This window comes from Myotis daubentonii, chromosome 6 (assembly GCF_963259705.1).
Source record: "Myotis daubentonii chromosome 6, mMyoDau2.1, whole genome shotgun sequence".
In the NCBI taxonomy this organism is placed as follows: domain Eukaryota; kingdom Metazoa; phylum Chordata; class Mammalia; order Chiroptera; family Vespertilionidae; genus Myotis; species Myotis daubentonii.
The window spans coordinates 2,251,136-2,274,066 of NC_081845.1; positions in this window are offsets into that span (position 1 = coordinate 2,251,136).

Consider the following 22,931-nt stretch of genomic DNA (forward strand, 5'->3'; position numbering starts at 1 on the left):
GGAAGGGACGCGTTAGGTTAGCGCAGCCCCTGTCCCTGGCCAGGACGTCCCCGAACTTCCCGCTCCAGGGAAGGACAGAACCAACTAAAACCTGGAGGTCAATTCGTGGTTCTTTGAGGCAAAAGTTCTGTCCTGAAGAAAATAAACAAACAACAAAGAAAGCGAATTAATTTGTTTTGTTCAAATATGCAAAGACGAACAAGCAAGTCAGAGAGAGCAATGGACGGGCTGGGACTGAGCCGCCCAGGACGCCCGCCCCTGGCCACCCCTTGCCTGTCCGTGACTGAACGTGGGGAGCGGCAGTTTCCTCGCCGCCGCCTGGCCCCTAAGACTTGCGAAGCGGTGCAGTCTCCAAATTCCCCGACGCCCTGTCCTTCCGAATATGAACTTCTTCACAAGCAAAGATGCCCTTTGCACCCACGGAACGCACCCACGGAACACACCCACAGAACGCACCCACGGAACGCACCCACGGAACACACCCACGGAACGCACCCACGGAACGCACCCACGGAACGCACCCACGGAACGCACCCACGGAACGTACCCACGGAACGCACCCTGGCAAAGTTCGTTTGAGGACGTTTACTTTGTTTTATTGTTCAGAACTTTTATGCAAATATGAACATGAGCTCTTTTTTTTAAAAAATTTTTACTGCAAGAAACTGGAAAGCCAAGTCTCAAACAGAATGCGGGAGACGATGCTTAGAACAACAGACCATGAAACCCATGGAGCCCCCCGCCCCCGGCCTCTCCAATCCTGCATCTAAACGCATCCACTGGCCCCCAGCTCCGACCCTAAGCCCGCAATCCCACCAGAAGCAGCGCGACACACCGAGATGGAAGCCAGATGCCGTCGCCAGAACGAGCCACCGAGAGCCGGTGGGACACGCCGCCATATCATTTTGTTTCTCATGAAGGAAACCTCAGACCAAGCAAAGCAAGGCAGAGGCGGAGAGTGTGTGAAGGAGCCGTGCACTTCGTTTCTTTCTGAAGCTGAGCTGCTGTCTTTGGTGATTTTATCAAAGCGGCTACTTTAACGTGCGACACTCAAATCTGAGAATCGGCCGGAGCTGGGAGCCGCGTACATCCTGTTTCGCGTTGAGGAGGGCTCTGGGGAGCATTGTGGACTTTCTCATTCCCTTCTCCACTCCACGGCCACACAGATGAGGCTCCCAGGATGCCTGACCGAGGCAGCCCTGCTCCCAGCCCTCGCTGCCTCCAGGGCTGAGGGCTAAAGCCAACATCCTGGCTCTGCCTCCAGCTCTGGGGGACCCTCAGGGCACCCCCAGTTCCTCCTTCCTGCTCCTGGGGACTCACCACCCCAGGAACCCACCGCCCCAGGCACCCACCTTCTGCCACACAGACAGCCTCCACTTCTACAGGCAGTGGGCGGATTTTTAAAATAAGTGTGTCTGGGAGCCGTTGTTTTTATATGGGAACGGGGTTTCCCACGTCCCAGTGCGTGAGCCGCAGCTCCCACCTGCTCCCGTGAACGTGAGGCCGGCGCCTGTGCCACGGGTCCCAGACACAGTGGGTGGCAATGGAACTGCCAGGAGCCCCCGTCTGATCAATCCGTCTCCGGAGCTCCTGGGAGCCTGTATATCAACATCAGCACAGGCTACAGATGTCAATATCTCAGGCTTCTGAGCCCGTGGCCTCGGCCTGCCCTCCTGACCCGGGCCGGAGCCCTGCCGGTTCCTATTTCACTCAGAGATGGTGAAGGCCCCGGTATGAGGGGGAACGACATGAACACGCTGACCCCTGACCCCTGGCCCTCAAACGCAGCAGTTTTGTGTGGCTCCCCGAGCAGAGCTGCCCCCCCCCAGGAGCAGAGCTGGCCCCCCGGGAGCAGAGCTGGCCCCCCGAGCGGGGTTGGGGGTGATCATGAAGAAGACACTAGTGTCCTGGGAACTGGAGCTGAGGCAGCAGCCTGCAGGGGAAACTGCGCAGGAGGCGGACCCCTCCTGATAACTTCTGTGAGGAGGATGCAGGGGGTTGGGAGGTGCCATGGGGAGAAAGGACCCCCCCCCCCAACCTTCTACCAGAGGCCCTGAGGAAGAGGCCGGGCAGCCGGGGCTGTCACACCGCAGGGCGGCAGGTGTGCTCCCCGCCCCCTCCTGTGTGTCACACGGAAATCCCTCCTTCCAATGCCTGCCTCTCTGCTCTGAGGCCCCTGGGCCCACAGTGAGCACATGGCACAGCTGATCAAGACACAACCACAGCAAGTTACAAGCATATCATGTTCGCAGGCACAATAGCCTGAGAGGCATCGTTCTTCGGGGAAAACAGCGATGGAAGAAGCGACCCTCACCCTCACGCAGATGAGCTAACGGGTGCCATGAACTGTGGCTCGGCTTTGAAAGGCTCGGGAGTTAACAAATGCCAACATGTGTTGATGGGAGGGAGATTATGGGGACAGGATGTAGGATGGAATCAGGAAGAAGAAGTTAGTGCGAAACAGGAACTTCAACGGGCCCATAAACCAAAGAAATGAGCCAAGAAGAAACACCACCGAACGGTAAGCAGCCCCTTCCATAGGGAGTGACGACCCAGCAGCCAGAATGACGAGGTGCCCCAGCGAGGAGCTCACACGCAGGGTCATTTCCACCCCGGTCCTGCCTGGTCGAGTGACGGACACAGGACCCGCAGCAGTGGGAACCGGAGAGAGAGTGGATGTGGGCAATGGGGGTGCAGCGAGGCCCCGGTCCAGACCCCTCGGTGGGGCCTCAGGCTGCAGCTGCCTTTGATCTGGGACACGCTGCACAATGATGTCGGCTTGGGGCTCTGGCTCCCCACTGCCCGCTCCTGGTCTGAGCAGAGCAGACACCGCTGCTGAGGGGCAGGGCCATAGGTCAAGTGGAATCCAGCTGCGGCCCACCCCCTGATGGTGCAGGGAGCCCGGTTACCGCAAGGCCTCCAGGGAGGACCCAGGCTTTGGGCTGTCTGGACTTTCTGTCCCTGGTCACGATGACTGTTTCAGGAATCATTCTACGCTCTAGGAGTGGCACAACTTTCAATATGAGGAGCTTTAAAAATAAATACATGCCATGTGTGAGCGCGCGCGTGTGCGTGCGTGTGTGTGTGCGTGTGTGTCTTACCCCAGAAACGAGTCAGTCAGAAAAAACTGATGACAAGACTAAAAGGTGACTTGGTTTCCAGCGGATTCCGAAGGCTCAGGCCGGAGGGCCCAGAAATGCGAGGCCTTTTGTTGTTGTCTAAGTTGTGTCCCAGCCTCTCCAATCCCGCCGCCTAATCCCGCAGCCGCACATGCACCCGCAGCTCCTTCTGTAATGAGCATTCACTTAAGCCATTCCTGGAGATTAGAGCGGAGCTCATTTCCTCCTGCTTCTCATTTACATTTCTTTTAATCCCTTCCTTCTGGAACGTGATTGCTGTCGCTGGTCCCCGAGCCGCTACCTACGCCTCCTGAGCATCGCTCAGCACCGCCCCGCGCTGCCACATCTCCCCTCCGTCAGCGAAACGAGACGTGCGGGCATTTCTTGGGTGAACACGGCCTTGCGAGGAGGCACTTGCTTTCTTGTCCCAGCGAAGCACAGTTTGCTTTGCATCGCTTTCCTCTTTGAGGGGCTTCAACTAGATGCCAGGATGTTGGGTGCCAGCCCTTGGGAACGATTCTTTTTATCTTGAGCAAAACACACGACATTCCAGTTGGTACCGAGGCCAAGGAGCATCGGATGTGATGGCCACCGCCCCGTCCCACCTGCCGGATGTGGAGTCAAGACCTCGGGGATCCTCTGCTTTACTCTGGAGCCCACACAGGCTCCATCTCCCTGGCCAACTGCAGCTCACTGTTCCCCACGCACACCTGTCACAGCAACACGCACACCTGTCACAGCAACACGCACACCTGTCATGGCAACACGCACACCTGTCAATACGCACACCTGTCACAACAACACGCACACCTGTCACGGCAACACGCACACCTGTCATGGCAACACGCACACCTGTCATGGCAACACGCACACCTGTCAATACGCACACCTGTCACAACAACACGCACATCTGTCACGGCAACACGCACACCTGTCATGGCAACACGCACACCTGTCACAACAACACGCACACCTGTCACGGCAACACGCACACCTGTCATGGCAACACACACACCTGTCATGGCAACACGCACACCTGTCAATACGCACACCTGTCACAGCAACACGCACACCTGTCATGGCAACACGCACACCTGTCATGGCAACACGCACACCTGTCAATACCCACACCTGTCACAACAACACGCACACCTGTCACGGCAACACGCACACCTGTCACGGCAACACGCACACCTGTCACAACAACACGCACACCTGTCACGGCAACACGCACACCTGTCACGGCAACACGCACACCTGTCATGGCAACACGCATACCTGTCACAGTAAAATGCACACCTGCCATGGCAGCCGCCGCCGGGTTATAAAATCCATCAGTAAACTGCGTTTATGCCCCGTCTGGGTAGGATAATCTCACGGGAGGAAAGGACTTCAGAGAACACGGCAATTAGTAACCTACGTGTCCTTTTTAGTAAAATAATAGCAAGTCTTTCTCATTGACTGGCATTGTCTTAGGAACCCTGCAATGTGCCTTAGCGATGCCCACTGAGACATTGCCATGCTGGCTGGGTACATATTTGTACATAATATACATATTTGACTAGATTTATTTAAAAAATAAGGAAAAATAAAATGGATTGGGCCAGGTAGCATGGTGGTGAGCTTGTCACGTGGGAGGCAGGAGTAAAGAGAAGCAACAAAAGCAAGACCTTGACCATAGGAGGTCATCAGAGCGTCAACTTCATATTCATGTGGCATTTCCCCCCTCAGCCCCTGGCGTGGGAAACGGGTTTCCCTTGTGCCACACCTTCCAGGCATGTTTGACGTCCATTTTCATTGGCTCCTGTCACCACTGCCGCAAAGGGTTTTGACAACCGAAGTGGCCATTCCGGTCCTAGCTCCTGGGGAGGAGAGCTGCGACCACGGGCATCTGCCCTGTCCGCAGCTAGCGCCATCATGCAAAGGCTGAAATTAAAGTTTATCCCTCCGGCAGCACTGTAGCCACCCCAACAACAAGTGACTGAGCCTTGGCTTCAAACAGGAAAGTGGGTGTTTTGTTGGTCCAGTTTGAGACCCAGGGTTCGGTGGACGTTCTCCGTTGCTACCACGCAGTGGATGGCAAGGGTCGGAACACGCTGACGAGGAATCTCCATCGAGGGCTGAGAAGGACGGATGAGGTGCACTCCGTCTGCGCCCCGTTGAAAGTGGCCCATGGCCCCCCCTGCGCGGCTCAGTGGTTGAGCATCGACCTATGAACCAGGAGGTCATGGTTCCATTCCAGGTCAGGGCACATGCCTGGGTTACAGCTCCATCCCCAGTGTGGGGTGTGCAGGAGGCAGCTGATCAATGATCCTCTCTCATCACTGATGTTTCTCTCTCTCTCTTCCTCCCCCTTCCTCTCTGAAATCAATAAACATAGATTTTCAAAAAAGAAAGCGTCGAGCGAGTGTCTCATGCCGTCTGCTCACCGCAGTTGGCCCAGCACCAGCACAGGAAGTGGGGAGGAGGACGAGGGAGTTAGTCAGGCTTCCAGGGTAAAACGTCTATAATGAAATGCAAACCTTCCTTACAGGCCACGGCAGGTCAGCGCTGCAGAGGAGGGAGGACTCCTCCAAGCCACCATCCACGCCCAGCCCTCCCTCCTGCATCGCAGGGCAGTGTCTGACGGAAATGAGAAAAAAATGGGGGCAGGGTGTGAGGGATGGAGCTCCAGGATAAAGAGCACCAGAGACCCCCGCCCATCAACCCCATAGCTCAGAGCCCCGCCCACCAACCCCATAGCTCAGAGCCCTGCCCATTGATCCCATAGCTCAGAGCCCCACCCACCAACCCCATAGCTCAGAGCCCCGCCCACCAACCCCATAGCTCAGAGCCCCGCCCACCAACTCCATGGCTCAGAACCCCATATCTTACACCCCTTAGCAACTGTACTATTTCAAAGTGCGTGGGTCTTCATACTCATGTGGCGTTTTCCTCCTTGACATCAAAACGGAAGACTTGAGCGATTCCCCCAAAGGCACAACCAAACAACCAAAGGAAACACATCAGCTTCGTTTGTTTGGTTCCTCAAGACCAGATTGGAAGAGCCAGCTCCCGGTTTCAGAAAGTGTGAGGCCATCGCCTGGCGTTAGGAGAGCTCTCCCTTCATGCTCATGAGGACATTTAGTCCAGTGAATGCAAGACTCTGCAGTAGCCGTAATTCTAGGGTTGCTATTGTCAATAGTAATAAATAGCAATAAATGAGAAAAGGTACTTAATACCAACTTCACAGGTAGGAAAACCGAGCCCCCAAGGAGGCATAGTAACCGCAGCGAGTACTGGGGGGCTTGGCATCGAGTGCCCTGGACAGCTCCGGCAGAACGGGGGGTTTCGTGAAGGAAGCAGGATGGTGAGGGTTTCAGCTCTAATTAATCATTTTACACACACCCTACCTGCAAGTGCTTTAAAATGTGCGTTCACACCTAATGGGGACATAAAACTCAGCGTTCCGGCCTCGGCCTGACCCACACTTCGGTGTAGCGGGTAGCGAGATGGCAGCGGGACATTAACAACCTGTGTCACAGTGCTTTTTCTCAGTTTACATTTGACGTACTGACCGCATGGAGCCCGCTCACTTTTAATGGGGTTTTATTTACTTTTCTTACCCTATCTCTCTTGCCCTTTTTCTTCTCACACAACATATTAATACGTAATTCAGAGCTTTATGCCTCCCGCACTGTGGGCATGCCTCTCGAGCTGCTGAACTGCTGTATTTATGGCCACATGGCTAATGTCTTTGATTACTCATTTGGGGTCAATCCTGAAACACTGCTGGGAATTTTAACCCCAAAATCCCAGATTGCTCTCCTGTGTCCTAAGGATTTGTCTAGTTCAGGCCGTGGCCAGAAACAGTTCTCTCCCGCTAGAAGGTGCCAGGCCCTACCCGATGCCGGCCACACCCCGGCCACCTGGGCAGCTGACGGACTGACCAATGCCTGTGCCCCACCCCCCTCTGTTGCTCTCAAGGTCCCTGGTGCCCCCTCCACTTAGGGCAGCGGTTCTCAACCTGTGGGTCGCGACCCCTTTGGCGGTCGAACGACCCTTTCACAGGGGTCGCTGAAGACCATCATGCATATCAGATATTGACATGACGATTCATAACAGTAGCAACATGACAGTTATGAAGTGGCAATGAAAATAATTTTATGGTTGGGTCACAACATGAGGAACTGTATTTAAAGGGCCAGGAGGTTGAGAACCACTGACTTAGGGGATCAGAGAAACGGGCCAGAGAAAGGGTATGGTCAGGGGGCGTAGTTATAGGTGCGAGGGGCAGAGGAGCCTCGAAGGTCTTGGACTTTTTGAGACGAGAAAATCAGCAATCATGCTGCGCGCAAAGGTCACAAAGAGGATGGGCAGCAGGGGCTTGTGCCGGACCCGAGCCCCTCACCTTCCAGGGGCTCCTTCCACTCCCACCTCCATGGAGTTCCTCAGACAGGCCTGGTCCGTGCTCGCCTGCTGTGCCTCAGGCGCCTACAGGGCTCCTCCCAGGGCCTTGGCCCCCTGGCTTCCCGTTCACCCTGGGCCCAGGTGCCCCCAGCACAGGCAGAGGGGCTACCCACCTGTCCTCCCTCAGGTGAGGGGCTTCCCACCCGTCCCCCCTCAGGTGAGGAGCTAACCCATCTGTCCAGCCTCAGGTGAGGGGCTGACCCACCTGACCGGCCTGGCACCAGCAGAACCTCTGTGAGCTCCCCTCTCTGCACTGGGCTGTGCACATTGGAAAACCCCAGAGAAGCGGGGCTGAGAAAAGGGGTGACAGGGGGTGAATGGAAACGCCGAGGCCGAGGCTCTCCCTCCTGCGTGTGCGCTGCCGCCTGGGCTAATGAATCCGACACCGCACACTCTCCCCCATGGACGGCAGTCACTCAGGCTGCCCTGCCCAGGGGACGGGGTGGGCGTCTCAGCACAGCTGGGTGCGTGCGGTGGGTGCCCAAGCAGAAAGCAATTAATTTGGTGACATACATGACAAGTGAGCCCGTAACAGCCCAGTCCTGGAGCGGCAGTGAGCGCGCTATCTTCCCAGACAGCTGTGCATGTAGCTCCCCCCTCCCTCCCCCTCCTCCCATCCTCCCTCCCCCTCCCCTCCCATCCTCCCTCCCCCTCCCCTCCCATCTTTCTTCCATCCTTCCTCTCCCTTTCCCTCTCTTCCAAACCTTTTCTTCCCTCCTCCCTCTATTTCTTCCTTCCTTCCTTCCTTCCTTCCTTCCTTCCTTCCTTCCTTCCTTCCTTTTTACATATTTCTTTTCTTTTTTTGCCAGAAAATAAAGCCTGCTATGAGTAACGGGTGTCTCATAGGAGCTGTGGCTGAAAGGACGATGCCTCCACGCCCTCATTTACTCCCTTCTTCATTCATCCACCAAACTGCACTGAACACGTAGTGTGTCTACAGGCCCTGGGTGGGGTCCAAGGCTGCAGGACGGCAACCATGACCGATGCGCGAAGGCTTTGGGGGGCCGCGGCGCCAAGTCCCAGGTGTGAGGCTCTGGGCCTGCAGCACCCTCCCCTGTCAGGGGCCGTTCGGACTGGGAAGGCTCCTGCCCTCCTCACCGCCAGCTCCCCCGGAAAGGGAGCCGTCTTCAGCAACATGATGGAATCAGGGATCCCACCCAGCAAAACCTCAAATGCAGCCAAAACCCTGGCCATGGACGCGTGCCTGCAGAGTGCTGCTGCCTGACCAGGCCACAGGAGTGATATCTTCATTTTTAAAATATATTTTTATTGATTTCAGAGAGGGAGGGAGAGGGAGAGACAGAAACATCAATGATGAGCGAGAACTGGCTGCCTCCTGCACGCCCCCTACTGGGGATGGAGCCTGCAATCTGGGCATTGGCCAGAATCGAACCCAGGACCCTTCAGTCCGCAGGCCGATGCTCTATCCACTGAGCCAAACTGGTTGGGGCAGGGATATCCTCTTTATGAAAAGTGACCCTTAGCTGGAAGAGGTTAATAGGGGCGGGGCGGGAGGAGGACCTATGTAATACTCTGAACAACAAAGACTTTTTTAGAAAAGAAAATGACCTTTGAGTGGAAGAGCTCAGGAGTCTGCCTAAAACTCCTCTCTAAGCCAGCGGTTCTCAACCTGTGGGTCGCGACCCCTTTGGGGGTCGAACGACCCTTTCACAGGGGTCGCCTAAGACCATCGGAAAACACATAGATAATTACATATTGCTTTTGTGATTAATGACTATGCTTTCATTATGTTCAATTTGTAACAATGAAATTGGGGGTCACCACAACATGAGGAACTGCATTAAAGGGTCGCGGCGTGAGGAAGGTTGAGAACCACTAGCGCTGATAACTCCAGGAGTCTGTGGCATCGCAGCCCCAGGCTTGGCTTTGTGACCGCGCCTCTGCCCTCTTGATGGGGAGAAAGCCACCTGCCCAGAGGGGTCTGATTCGTGGCTCAGAAGGTTCCTCACAGACTCCCCGCGGCGCCTGACTACGGCCGTGGATTCCTTAGCAGAGCGCGTGGTTAATTCACGGCTCCTGCCAGAGCCTGCGTGTCAAAGGCGACGGGCAGAGGCAGGGCCAACTCTGGCTCGTGCCCCTGAAACCAGGCCAAGCAGCACCTCTTCGTCTGAGAGCCGCACGTTTGCCTGATGCTTGTTTCTTGGCAAAGCCCTTTCGATGTTCATTATCTTCATTAACTGGCGGCCAGCGAGCTGTGTAAGGAGGGCACAGAATTACCATTTTAATCTTCCTCCGCGCGTGGATGGCTCCCTCCAAGCACCCCGGCTTCTCTTCCCCCAGCGGCGACCTGTCCTTGGACGCGCTGCCAGGGCCGATTCTGCGCCTTCCCGTCCTCCGCTGCTCCTCGGACTCGCACACCCACAGCCCTGGGGCCCCCCCGAGAAGGAGGGGCCCAGGGAGCCAGGCGTCCTTGGACGCGGTCCCCTATGCTCCGGTTGGCACATCAGATCCAAAGGCTTGTCTGCCTTCCTGAGCTGCTGCTGGAGAAGCCATGACTCAGCACCGAGAATTCCTGGCCCATGTGGCGACGTCTTTCTCTCATAAAGAAGAGTCCCTTTCAGCCCTGGCTGGTGTGGCTCAATGGGTAGAGCGTCTGTTTGGGGTCTGAAGGGTCCCAGGTTCGATTCCTGTCAAGGGCACGGACCTCGGTTGCGGGCTCCTCCCCGGTCCAGGGGCCCTGGTCGGGGCTCATGCAGGAGGCAAGCAATCAATGTGTTTCTCTCACATCGATGTTTCTCTCTGTCTTTCCCTCTCTCTTCGACGCTCCCTAAAATCAATGGAAAAATATCCTCGGGTGAGGATAAAAAAGGGGGGAGTCACTTTCAGCAGGGATCGCCACGCCGCCTCTGGCTCAGGCGAATGTTACATTCCGTTGCCTTTTCTGTACATTGGGAAGCTCATTGGGCAATTTCCCCGAAGGAAAATAAGCAAAATTTCTCCTGGATTTCTCTCCCTCTCTCTCATGTCTACTCATACACTGATGGGCATAGTTGAGTGTTTTTCCTTTAAAGAGGGGTGGGGGCGGGGGTGGGGGGAGGGAGGGCGAGGCTGGGGCAGGAGCGGCTGCACGTGCCCAGGGCGGAGGAGGAGGGAGGGCCCGTCATTTCTCCCCGGACGCGGACATCCGTCTTTCCACAAAAGAGGAGCTCCACGTACGGAGACAAATGCCGCTGCCCCTGAACGATATGTGCGCTTTTCATGTTTATGAAACTACCATCCGGCAGAAAACAGCGGCCTAATATTTTGACATGAAGGTCGTTGGGAAGTTTTACGGCTGCAGCGCGATCCGCTCTATTGACGAAGCGCCCTCCCAGGGCTCTGCCCGGCCCTGCCCCCTCTGCCCGGCATTCCTGCCCCCTCTGCCCGGCCCTGCCCCCTCTGCCCGGCCCTGCCCCCTCTGCCCGGCCCTGCCCCTCCCGCCGCCTCCCCAGCCTCATTACCAGCTCATTAAGGCTGTCCTCCTGAAGGATGCCGGGCATTAGGGGAGGGCTGGGGACAAATGTGAGTGTCAGTGAGGGGGGAGGGGAGGGGAGGGGCGGGAGCAGGGAGCCACCTACTCGTCCCCTGGGCCCGGGAGGCAGGCGGTGTGACCGTGACCGCGGCTCAGTGCACACACCGGAGACCCAGACACATCTCAGCCGCCCTGGGTCCCCACCGCGTGAACACGCTGGGGAGGAGCGGCGCCGGCTCCCGGCTCTGCAGTCACGGGAATTCTCCCGAAGGGGACGTTGCACATGCGTGTCTGGGCCGATCACGCGTGGGTGGCGAGGGCGGTGGGGGAAGGCCAGGGCGGGAGCGCGGGGGTGTCTGAGATGACGGATCGTGGGCCCCGGGGGCACGGCGACAGCGCAGTCTGTCTCCATCCCCGTCGCTGCTGCCAGGCCGGCCTAGGCCTCTGTGGCTCCTGCGACAGGGAGACCCCTTCCTCCAGCCGCCAGGACGGCAACCAGCCCGCCCAGACGGGGTGGCCTTTCACGCTTGGCCTGTCCCAGCGCAGCACTCACAATCAGAAGCGATACAGACAGCAGCTCCAAACCAAATCAGGCCCACGAGCAAGTCCAAAACCGGATTACAGGGGAGCAGAGCAGCCGTACATTGGAAAATGCCAGCTGTGTCTTAAAGGGCTCGCCGCTCTTTTTCTCCTGCGTTCGGCGTGGTGTCCGCGAGATCAATCATAAGGGTATTAGTTTCCTATTTCAGCGAAGGCCGCGTCTCGGGCCTTTTGTTTACGAGTTTCTCAAGAAAAGAAATGCCGCACCGATAAAATCACATCACGGCCCCGACTTCTCTTGCTGCTTATAATTGTACTGACGTGGCTTTCTTTCTGCGGCTTCGCTGAGCACCGAGCCGCCCCACGGGGCCCCTCCAACCCTGGTGAGAGGCAACCCCTGAAGCTGGAAGAGCAGAGCCAATGAATTCTCATATTTGGCCCCAAAAGTCCCTTGTAGCCAAACAGATAATAGAGATGATGAATATCGTTCTAGCTCTCGGTTTCTAAAACTATTTTTTTTTTTTTGGTGTTCAATGACGCTTTTCTCAGCCTACACAATAGCAAAAATCCGCATGAGGGAAGAATGGTCAATGTCACCAGCAGTGCCCGCTGGGATGGAGCCACACCCACGCAGCGCTCTCGGGGGGCATCCCCGGGCAGAGCCCCAAACCTCTGAGCAGCGTGATTTCAGTCCCGTCTTGAGAAAGGGAGCCCGCGGGCCCCTGAGACCTGGGCAGAAGGTCCCTCACGGGTCACGGCGGTCACCACAGGACCGCCACGGAGCCGCCCCCGCCGGCCCAGGCGCCCGCCGCGCCCCACGCACAGAACACGCGGCTTCTTCACTCCTCCTGTTTGTCTTCCTGTGATCACAGCCCACATGGTGTGCAAACTGACGACAGAGGAGGTGCACTTCCAATGCGGGAGGGAAATACCCCCGCGCCCCCGGAGAGGGCAGAGCATGTGCTAGGCCGGCGTGGAACTCATTGTTTCGGCCGCGCACTCACTCACCCACATGGTGCTGAAGGAATTTCACCCACATAAGGAGGCATATAATTACGGGCTTAAAATAGTTGTAATGTCCTTCTTCCCAAGAAAAGGAACTGGAAATAATGCCTTAAATGTATTGAAAAACTTCCAGGTATCAGGCACCAGCAGTGACGATGCAGTTAATTCTCGCAAAGGCCTAAAAAGTGTGAGCGTTGTCACCACTTTACAGATGGGAACACTGAGGCCACGGAAGGCAAAGCCACTGCCTGAGGTCACAGTGGTAGGCGGCAGTGAAAAGTTCAAACAAAGGCTGCCAGGCGCCAGAGACCTCGCTATTTTTTTATTTATTTTATTGTTGAGAGTATTGCTGATGTCCCCATTCCCCCCCTCCCCCTCCACCATCTCCCTCCCCACCCCAGACCTTCACCTGTCTATTGCCTGTGTCCATGGGCTACGCATTTATGCTTGTAAGTTCTTTGGTTAATCTCTTCCCCCCTCCTTCCCCCTTCCCTCGGAGATCTGTCCGTCTGCTTCACGCTTCCATGTCTGTGGTCCCATGTGGTTCGGCAGTTTATTTTGTTCCCTAAATTCCACATCTGAATGAGATCATGTGATGTTTGTCTTTCTATGACTGGCTTATTTCGCTTAAGAGAATAATCTCCAGGTAACAAATGGGACTGCGTCAAACTAGAAAGCTTGTGCACAGCAAAGGCAGCCATCCCCAGAACGCAAGGGAGCCAGGGTGTGGGAGGACATATCTGCCAGCGAGACAGCTGATAAGGGCTTCGTCTCCAAAACACACAAAGAACTCAGACAATTCACCTGGAGGAAGACGAATAATCCAGTTAACAACTGGGTAAAGGGCCTGAAGAGACACTCCTCCAAGAGGACATACAGGTGGCCACCAGGCATATGGGTAAACGCTCCAGCTTCGCTAATCATCAGAGAGATGCACACTAAACCCCCAAGGAGATATCACCTCACAGCTGTCGGAATGGCTGCCATCAACAATCACAAAGGACAAGTGCTGGCGAGATTGTGGAGGAAAGGGAGCCCTCGTGCACAGTGGTGGGAAGGCAGACCGGGGCAGACGCTGTGGAGAACAGGATGGAGAGTCCTCAGAAAATTAAAAACGGAACTGCCATCTGACCCAGTGAGACCTCAGTATTTTTTAAACTATTTTATTGTGGTAAAAACACAGCGTGAGACCTACCCTCCGAACAAGGTTTCCGTCCCAAGCACATTACTGTTGACAAAGGCACACATCGGACCACGGGTAGAACCCACTCATCCTGCTTCAGGGAGATGTTTTGTCTGTTGATTAGCCCTCCCCATGTCTCTGTCCCCCCCCCCCCCCCAGTCCCTGGCAACCACCCTTCCATTCTGAATCCAGGAACTTGCTTATTTTATTTTATTTTTATTTATTTTTTGTCATGATCCAGATTGTACACATTTCTCCAGCCCACATTGTAAGCCCCTGCAATTTGCCAGATTCCTAAAGCAAACAGAGCCCAGTACATGATGGTTATTAAGGCAGTTCACAGTGTTTAGCATCAGTTTCAAGGGGACATGTCCTGGTATGGCTGTCCAAACTGAGGTGTGTCCGCCCTTAACCCGGGTGTGATGGGTCCAACCTCGCTCTGCAGTCCGAACAGCAGTCTCTGTGGTAAGCAAGACAGGTAGGGTCCTTCCCAGGAGGGTTCCAACTTGCTTCCCTCCCAAGTCTTGATTAGAACAAACGTAGTCTTCCGGTTGATGGCAATGAACTGGAAACTCAAGAGGGCTTTGGGTCAGGAGGTCTTCTAATCTTTGCAGTTTTCTTGAAGTGTCAGGCCAGCTGTTGGTGACAAAATGAAATTTGTAATATTTCTTGGCCCAACAGGTCCTCGGGGTCTGGCCCAGAGCACTTTCTCATTTGATCTTTTAATCTTGGTGAAGTTCGGAGGCCCTCCTTCTTTGCCTTGCTGAACATTGAAGGCCTTATTTAGGCTCTGAGTCCCACTGGGGCTCCGGGTCTGGAAATCGTACATCTGCTGGACGCACACCAGGGCCAGCCAGGTGCTCCCTTCCCCAGATGGCCATAGCCGACTTTCAAATCATTCCCCTGGTCACGTAGGGAGGGGAAGGCAGGACAAGGGTCTCATTCCTGTCTGCCCTCATTCTCTTTGAAGCCTTTTTTTTTTAATAGGCTGGCCCCTTCCTCCAACAGAGAGCACAGTCCGTCTCCTCTTGAGTCGGAACTTGCTTATTTTAAACACCACATGTAGGTGGAGGCCTGCGTGTTGGTCATTCTGAGACTGGCTTATTTCACGTAGCATCACGCCCTGCAGGTCCATCTGTGCCCTTGAGCGTTGTAGAACAGACTTCTTTTTTAAGGCGGACTCCCTGTGTGTGTGCACCACCTCTTCTTCATCCGTCATCCATCGAGGGACACATAGGTCACGCTCAGCCCGGGGCTGTTGTCTGGATGCTGCCGTGAACGTGAGGGGCAGACATCTCCTCCAGACCCGGATTGCCTTTCTCTCGGATGCACACCCGGAGCTGGGGTTGCGGGACTCTGGCGGCTCTATCGTTGAATGTCTGAGGAACCTCCATTCTGTTCCCACGGTGGTTGCATCATTTTGCAATCCCACCAGTGCTGGGCAGGGGTTCCTTTCCTCCACACCCTCACAGTGGTTCTTTGTTCTGTTGTTGTTTTGATAGGAGTCATCGTAACATCTGTGCGGTCACCTCACAGTGTCCCTGGTGGCTCAGTCACACAGGATGCCCAGGAGAAGTGTGGCCCGGCCTGTGGTCACCTCCAATGCCAGCGATGTGCGCTGGTCAAGGCCGATGTGTGCTGGGCAAGCCGATGTGAGCTGGTCAAGGCCGATGTGTGCTGGGCACTGGGGCAGATAGACAGTGGTTGCGGGGGGCGGGGGGGGGGAGCGGGGAGGGAGGGGCAGGGTCTGGAGGAAGGGACCTTCATGAAGCAAAACTCATACCCAGCCCCAACCCAGCACACGAGCCCCGCCCCAGGGAGCCCCGCGTGGGTCTGAGGAGGGGAGACCCAGCGCTTGCCCGCCTGGGCGGGACAGACCCTGAGAACAGCCACTATAAATGCAGACAGGCCGCTCCCCTCCTGTCCTGGTCCCTCCAGGGGCCCAGCCACCTCGGGCACAGACCCTGCTAGTTCGGGAGTGGGTGGCAGTTTTGTTTGGGGTCAGATTTTTCTGTTTGGTTGGTTTTCAAGCCAAGAGAAGGGACAGGCCATGCTTTCCCCGGAGAGGGAGGAGAGGGCCCGGAGAGTGACAGCGCCGCCCACCCAGGGAGCGGGAGGCGGCCCTATCTCCAGGGCCATCGCACATCCCTGCGCCTATCAGCCTCGCCTGGCAGCTGGGAGATACATTTAGATAAAGCGGCCGGCACCGCCGATAACAAGCCCCTCAAATGTCAGGCTGCACAAAGGCCAGCATTGATTGCTGCTCACAGCGCCTGCCGGTCCCCAGCTCCTGCCTTTCTCCTCTCCTTCCTCCCCTCCTGCCTCCCCTCCTTCCCGCTCTGCCCGGGATTATCTGCCTGTGGAAAAGGCCATTGTGCTGTGCAGCATTGTGTTCTTTGCTAAATGGAATTTAGCAACATCTCTCCAATTCCCGCCCTACCTCCCACCCCTCTGGGCAGGTTTCCCTCCCAGCCAGGCCCCAGCTCACTCTCCTCCCTCCTCCTCCTCCTCCTCCCTCCTCCCTCCAGGAGCCCAAAGGCAGGACCAGGCACTGGGCTGACACCTCAGCCACCTGGCTGGACAGGGGCCCAGCATCAGCTGACGGGGGATGTCAGGTGTCAGGAATGCCGGGGCCAATACAAGGGAAGGGGGCGTGGAGACCATAACTGAAGGCAGCCCAGCCCAGGGAAGACCCATCCAGCCCGCAATCCCCTCTGCCGGGGCCTGGGATCCGCCAGCAGAACCACCCTTGACCCGGCCAACATGCTGAGATTTGCCACAGCCAGCGCCCGACAAGGGGACTGTGTCAGGAAGCAGCCGCTCCCGCAGCAGGGGGTACGGTTTTAATTTTTGCTGGTCCTTTGCGTGTCCTGCCCCGTGCGGAGTCACGCTGCGGCGTTCCAGGCCTGCGTTGCAGAAATAAACGCCTCTGTGCGGGCTGTCTGCGCAGCCACTGCTGTGTGGGTTGGTGACCAAACAGGACGTATTTTCTAGTGACACTCGAGCCTCCGAGGGGGAAGCTGGTCACACTCACGATTGTTTGCTCATCGCAGCCACCAGTAAAGAGCAGCATCATCTCTGTGACGGTCCACGGTGCTCAAAACAGCTGCTTTGAGGCAAAAACAGGAGTCAGACACCCCACACCCCTTCGGAAGATGTAAGAGGAGTTGACTCTAAAAACAAACCAAAAACAGAGATGAGCAGCACACCACGCAAACCAGAACTTACAGGGTCCGACATGTCACGAAGAACAAAGAGAAGAAGGGGAGGGAGGCAAGATGAGCGTCCCCCAAGATGCCCGCATCCTATGCCCCCAGCCTGTGCGTGCGGGAGGCCACCCAGCACAGAGGGAGGCTGCAGACGGAATGAAGGCGGCCAGCCAGCTGCCCGCGAGTGGGAGGCGGTTCTGGATTACCCGGCTGCCGGGGGAGCCACGGGGTCCTAAGAAAAGGAGGCCCAGGGAAGGGACGAGGCTGGAGCTTTGTGGAGGCTGGGGAAGGACTCCACCTGCTGTCCCTGGCTTCAAAGACAGAGGATGGGGCCACAAGCCACGGGATGTGGGTGCCCGCGGACGCTGGAAGTGTAAGGAACCCGGTTCTCCGCTGGGCTCCGCAGGAGGAACCAGCCCCGGGAAGCCCACGTTGGACTTCTAACCCACAGGCCTGGGCGACCATCCTGTGTCCCGCCGTTTGTGGCGGCTGAGTTAGGAAACCACCACAGGAGGAGGAGGGGGAGGGGGAGGAGGGGGAGGGGGAGGAGGAGGAAGAGGAAGAGGAGGAGGAGGAGGAGACAGCTACTTCTGGAGCGCTCGCCCGGCTGCGGGTTTGACCCGCGTTTCTCACTCAGTCTCACCTCCTGCCTATGACACGGCTCCGCTGTCACTCCCTTGGGAGGAGGACACTGACGTTTAAAAGGCCCACAGGCCTGACTTCAGAGCCCGGCTCCTCTCCCCTGTGCTCACGCACCGGACCCTCCATGTCGCTGCTGTGCCGAGGAATACAACATGTCCTGTGCGCGGAGCTGGTGACACCCTCACCCAGAGCCATCGATCTGCGTTCAGAGGTTCCAATTCTACGAATGAGACTGAGAGCCGGTGGGCCGCCTCCGCGTGGCTGCAAGGCCGTGTCCGGGCCCCACGGGGCGACACTGGAGGCTTCCTGGACGCGTTTGCGGAGCGGCCGTCCGTGCAGCCTCCACAGCGGATCCCGCCACCGGGGCTGCTGATGGAGCCGCATGTGACGTGTATAACGGCCCCAGGGAAGCGCCTCCCTCAGGACACCGCGTCACCGCGCGCCACGGAGATCAGCGGCGACGCTGCTGATGGGAACGCGGTCTCCATGCCAGGGCAGCGCCGCCACCCATGGAGTCCGTGGCGCCGAGAGGTGAAGGCGGCGAGGCCCGCGGAGGCCATGGGTTCCAGCCGCACAGGTTGCTCACCGAGGAGGATGCCCACGTGGCGGAAGCAGCCAGTTCTCCGGAGGGGGGACGCCCAGACCCTTCCAGAAAGTCCCAACCGCGTGGCCTCAGGCTGCCTTGACGCCGTAATGAGAACAAAGCATCACAAGCCCCTGCTCCGTGCGGAGATCCGCTGCCCACGGGGGCGAGCCCCTCCCGGGCGGCGCTGCTGCGGGGAAATGCGTTTCCAGCTCCTCTCGCGTTTACATGGAACCGCGACACCCGTCCTCACTGCTGGTGCTGCAAGCCGAGTGATGCGTGTGTGTTCCGGGCTGAACGAGGCGGCTAATGTGCCTCCAACACCCTCTGCTCCCTTCCCACGGCGAACACGAAAGCCACACGGAGAGGCTGATGCGGCCATTCGGGGACTTGCGTGGATCCCCGAGTCACTCTGTGGAAGACCGTGCTCTGAGCTCCCTGTAAACTATTGATCTGTGAACCCTCAGCCCCACGGCGCCGGCCACCGCGATGCGGGGGTGTCTGCTCAGCTGGCGGCTCTCCCTTCACTAAAACACGCGCTCGCAGGACCGAGGAGCCGTCTGTGGCGGGCAGCAGTGCTGATGGGCATCTGCAGGGTGCGTCGGGAGCCCTTCCACGGGTGGCGGGCAGCAGTAAAGACTCCCTCCCGAGCCTCCCGGCCTGCTGCCCGCGTGAAGGTCACGGGTCTTTAAAGCTCCCAGTGTGTCTGTTGGCCCGGGATCGATGCTGATACAGAAACTACTGTGCGGGTGACACTGCCTCACGCTAAGAAGCTGCATTGATTTCCCAGGACCTTTCCAGGGGAAGAGCATCTTTCTTCCAGAAGGTACCGTCTAAAAATGGCTCAGGCGCTCCTGGGCCCAGCTCAGAACTACGCCACCAGCAGAGAGGCTGCGCAGACACTGCCGGCAGCACACAGCCGGAGAAAATGGTCCCTTTTCAATGAGCGTCCCCTCCGTTCGCTGAGCCTCAGGGCACTGCAAGGGGAGGGGTTTGCTTAAAGCTCTCATGGCACCAAAAGGCCTTCAAGCCACCCGCCCAGCCCTTCGCTTTTGAACACCCTCCTGGGCGGCACCATGTCAGGGGGCGCCGTGTCAGGGGGTGCCGTGTCAGGGGGCGCCGTGTCAGGGGGTGCCGTGTCAGGGGGCACCGTGTCAGGGGGCGCCGTGTCCGGGGGCGCCATGTCAGGGCGCTTGAGGGAACATCATTCTTTGTCCCACACGTGGACGTGGACCGGACACCCCGTCACCTGGGGTCAGGGACAGACACTGACTGAGGCCCTCGGTGTCCGCAGCAGGAACCGCAGCAGGGCCCGGCACAGTGTCCACGGGAGAGGCAGGCCGCCTGCTCACTGCGGGAGAGAGGGAGGGAGGGAGGAGAAGGGAGTGTATTCGGATTCAGTCACAATCGATTTCTGTCACCGGGTGGAAAGAACAAGAAGCCAGGAACCTATTACGGTCTCTTTACTCAGAGAAAACGTGCAATTAGTGCGGCAGAGTCGGCTTCACGGAGAGGCTGCGGGGCCTGATACCAACCCTCCAGCCAGGCTGCCCCCCACCGGGCTTGGGAGCTCCCCACGGAGATCACAGCCGCCTGCACCCTGAGGTTAACAGGCAGCCCTCCCCCCACAGGCTGCGGTTTGGTCGCAGAGCGGGGTTATGGCTTTGTTTCCCCTCCTGCCCTGAGGGGCTGGGGCTCGGGGCTCTGGCGGGGCCTCCCACTTCTCAAAGGCCCCCAGTTTCTCTGCTCCACAGCCCAAACCTCAGAGTTCAGAGGTCGCTGTGATGTGGCTTGTCCCCGGCATCAGCTAGTGAGGCCCATGTCTGGAGCAGGCAGCCCACACTGGGGGTCCTGGCGCAGGGGGCGCAGGGGGCGCAGGGGGCACAGGGGGGCCAGGGCCAGGAATCTCTGCTCTGCTCTGCTCACAGGGAGGCCCCCACGCAGCTGCAGCCATGGCGCTCATGGCGCATCACCAGGCACAGGACACCCCCCCGCCCCACGCCGGAAGCACAGCAGCCCTGGGACAGGACCTCAGCATGGCACCCCAGATACAGCCAGCGAGGATCAGGGAAAAGGCACAGGAAACTCTGGCGCTTTGTTTAAACTAGAAAACATTACGACCAATCAGGCTCCTTGCTTGTACACTAAGCAATTTGGGCAAATCATTTACCATCAATGAAACCCACTTTCTTACCTAGAAGATGGAGTAAAAATATCATTACCATTCTTCCTTTACAGAGTCATGCGAGCGGAGAACATGTAGAATACTTCACAGCACACTTGGAAGATACTAGGCATTTTTTAAATGTTAGACGACATGTCTGTATTCCTTATTCACCTGTTTAGTCATTTAACAAAGGGGCAGGCATTCAATAAGAAAAGACATATAGAATGCTTAGCAGAATGCCTAGCACACAGTAGGTACTTGAGACATTAATTTTATTTCCCCCTTTTTCCCAAGCGGGGAAACTAGGATGCGGGCCACTGGGCAGAGCCCACCCCGCTCCATGTTGCCGCTACGAGCTCCCTGTCATCGGGTCCCGGGCAGGAAGCCACAGAAAGGGGAAAAGACACAGACATGGCTCTCCAGTCTCCACCCTCGTCAATAAACTTCGGGTCAAAGTCAAGAGCACGGGGACCAGGGCGGAAGCCCGCGAAGCCGACCCCGAGCTCTGCTCTTGACCTCTGAAAACTGGGAGGTCTTCGAACTCATCCGAGTTGCCAAGTCTGCGGCCAGAAAGGAAAATTTCTCGGCTGCTTTTTCATGCCTTCCAGATGAATTAATTTTCTAAATGGAAAATTGAAGTAATTAGGTTATAGACTGAGTGACATTTACGAAGGAGAAAAGCAGGGAAATTGCATATCCTTTATTAAACCGTTATTAGATGTATTAAGCAATATGGAGTCATCACTTCTATTCCTGCAAATGTGATTATTCTTTTCATGCCAAGGCGAGCTCAGGTCCCAGGGCCCAGCGGACCATGACGGGTCACACAAGCACCGCGTGGCCTCCGCGGCGTTCTTCGGGGGCCACCCGCTCCCGGGGAGGGACAGAGGGCCTGGGGCAGCCTCGGCACACACTCCCCCCTGCCCTTCCGCTGACCGTTCACACCTTCCTACTGAACTATCAAAGGACATTGGCTCATTCATTCAGGATGATTTTAAGCAGCACCTACTATGTGCTGGACACTGACCTGAGGTCTACAGCACTGAGAACAACAGAGGACGCTCGGTCTCGTGGACTCTGCAATCCAGGAGGGAAGCCAGACAGCAATGAAATAAGAAGACGCTGTAGTGCAGTGATGGCGAACCTTTTGAACTCGGCGTGTCAGCATTTTGAAAAACCCTAACTTAACTCTGGTGCCGTGTCACATATAGAAATTTTGGGATATTTGCAACCATAGTAAAACAAAGACTTATATTTTTTATATTTATTTTATATATTTAAATGCCATTTAACAAAGAAAAATCAACCAAAAAAATGAGTTCACGTGTCACCTCTGACACGCGTGTCATAGGCTCGCCATCACTGCTGTAGTGAGTGAGCGGTCATTGCCCTGGAGAAAGGGGCAGTCCCGCAGACACGCTGTGCTCGTGAGCTCTGAGGGGGGCGAGGGAGCCAGCCACGCAGCTGACAGTCATCGCACACAAAGGCCCCCTGTGTTCCGGGGGTTCCAGGAACCCCGAGCAGGAGGGACCGTGGCTGAGTAAGAGGTGCTGGTAGGAGGGGGTCTGAGAGGGAGGGGAGCAGGCAGTCCCTGTGAATGTCTGACTCTTGTCCTGAGTGAGGCATCAGACACCGGGAGAGCATAAGCCGGGAGTTCCCACCGGAAAACTCACAGATGCCACAGGAGCTGCGCACTAGTTTCAGAAACTACCATCCCCCAGGGCGGCTGCTTCCTACGCCCGCCTCCCAGGACACACGACCCCTCGTCTTAAATGTAGTTCCTACTCCCTGGCCTTCACTGTGTGGGGTCTCACAAGGCAAAGAGAGAACGGGGACTGCGCCTGGCGCCGATGAGAGCCACTTTTAGAACATTGATTGGCAAGGAGCCCGAGAGAAACGCTGCGTCTGCGGATGCCTTGCTGTACCTGGAGGTCTCTGCCTCCTGCAGCCCCTCCTCCCGCGGGCAGGGTGAGTCACTGCAAAGATGACATGAGGCAACAGGTTTACATGGTTCACGGAGCTATTTTTATTGAGAGTGACCTTTTGCCCTAGCAGGTGTGGCTCAGAGGTTAGAGCATCAGCCAGAGCACCAAAGGATTATGGGTTTGATTGCTGGTCAAGGGCACGTACCTAGGTTGTAGGTTCGATCCCTAGCCCTCACCAGGGCGCGTGTGGGAAGCAATCAACTGATGTGTCTCACCTTGGTGTTTCTCTCTCTCTCCTCCCTCACCATCCAGCTGTCTCTTCTCCCGCCAGAGAGCCCTGGAGGGAGCCCTCCCAGCCGCCCCTGCCCATGGGTCTGCCATCAGCATACCGCCTGCAGGCGTCCCCTGCCTGGCCCCCACGAACCAGAGGGGGAAGCTGAGCCGAGTGTCAGGCCTTGTCACTTAGAGGGAGCGCAGACACCCTGCGGTGATGTCACCAGCCGCAGCAGCCCAGGCATGTCAGCTACCAGCAGACCAATTCATCAGGAAGCGGGAGCTATGACAGCCAGGGACACCGAGACAAGCAGGGCCGACGCGGGTTTGTCACATTAAGAAAAATGGGAGCTGGAGGACCGTT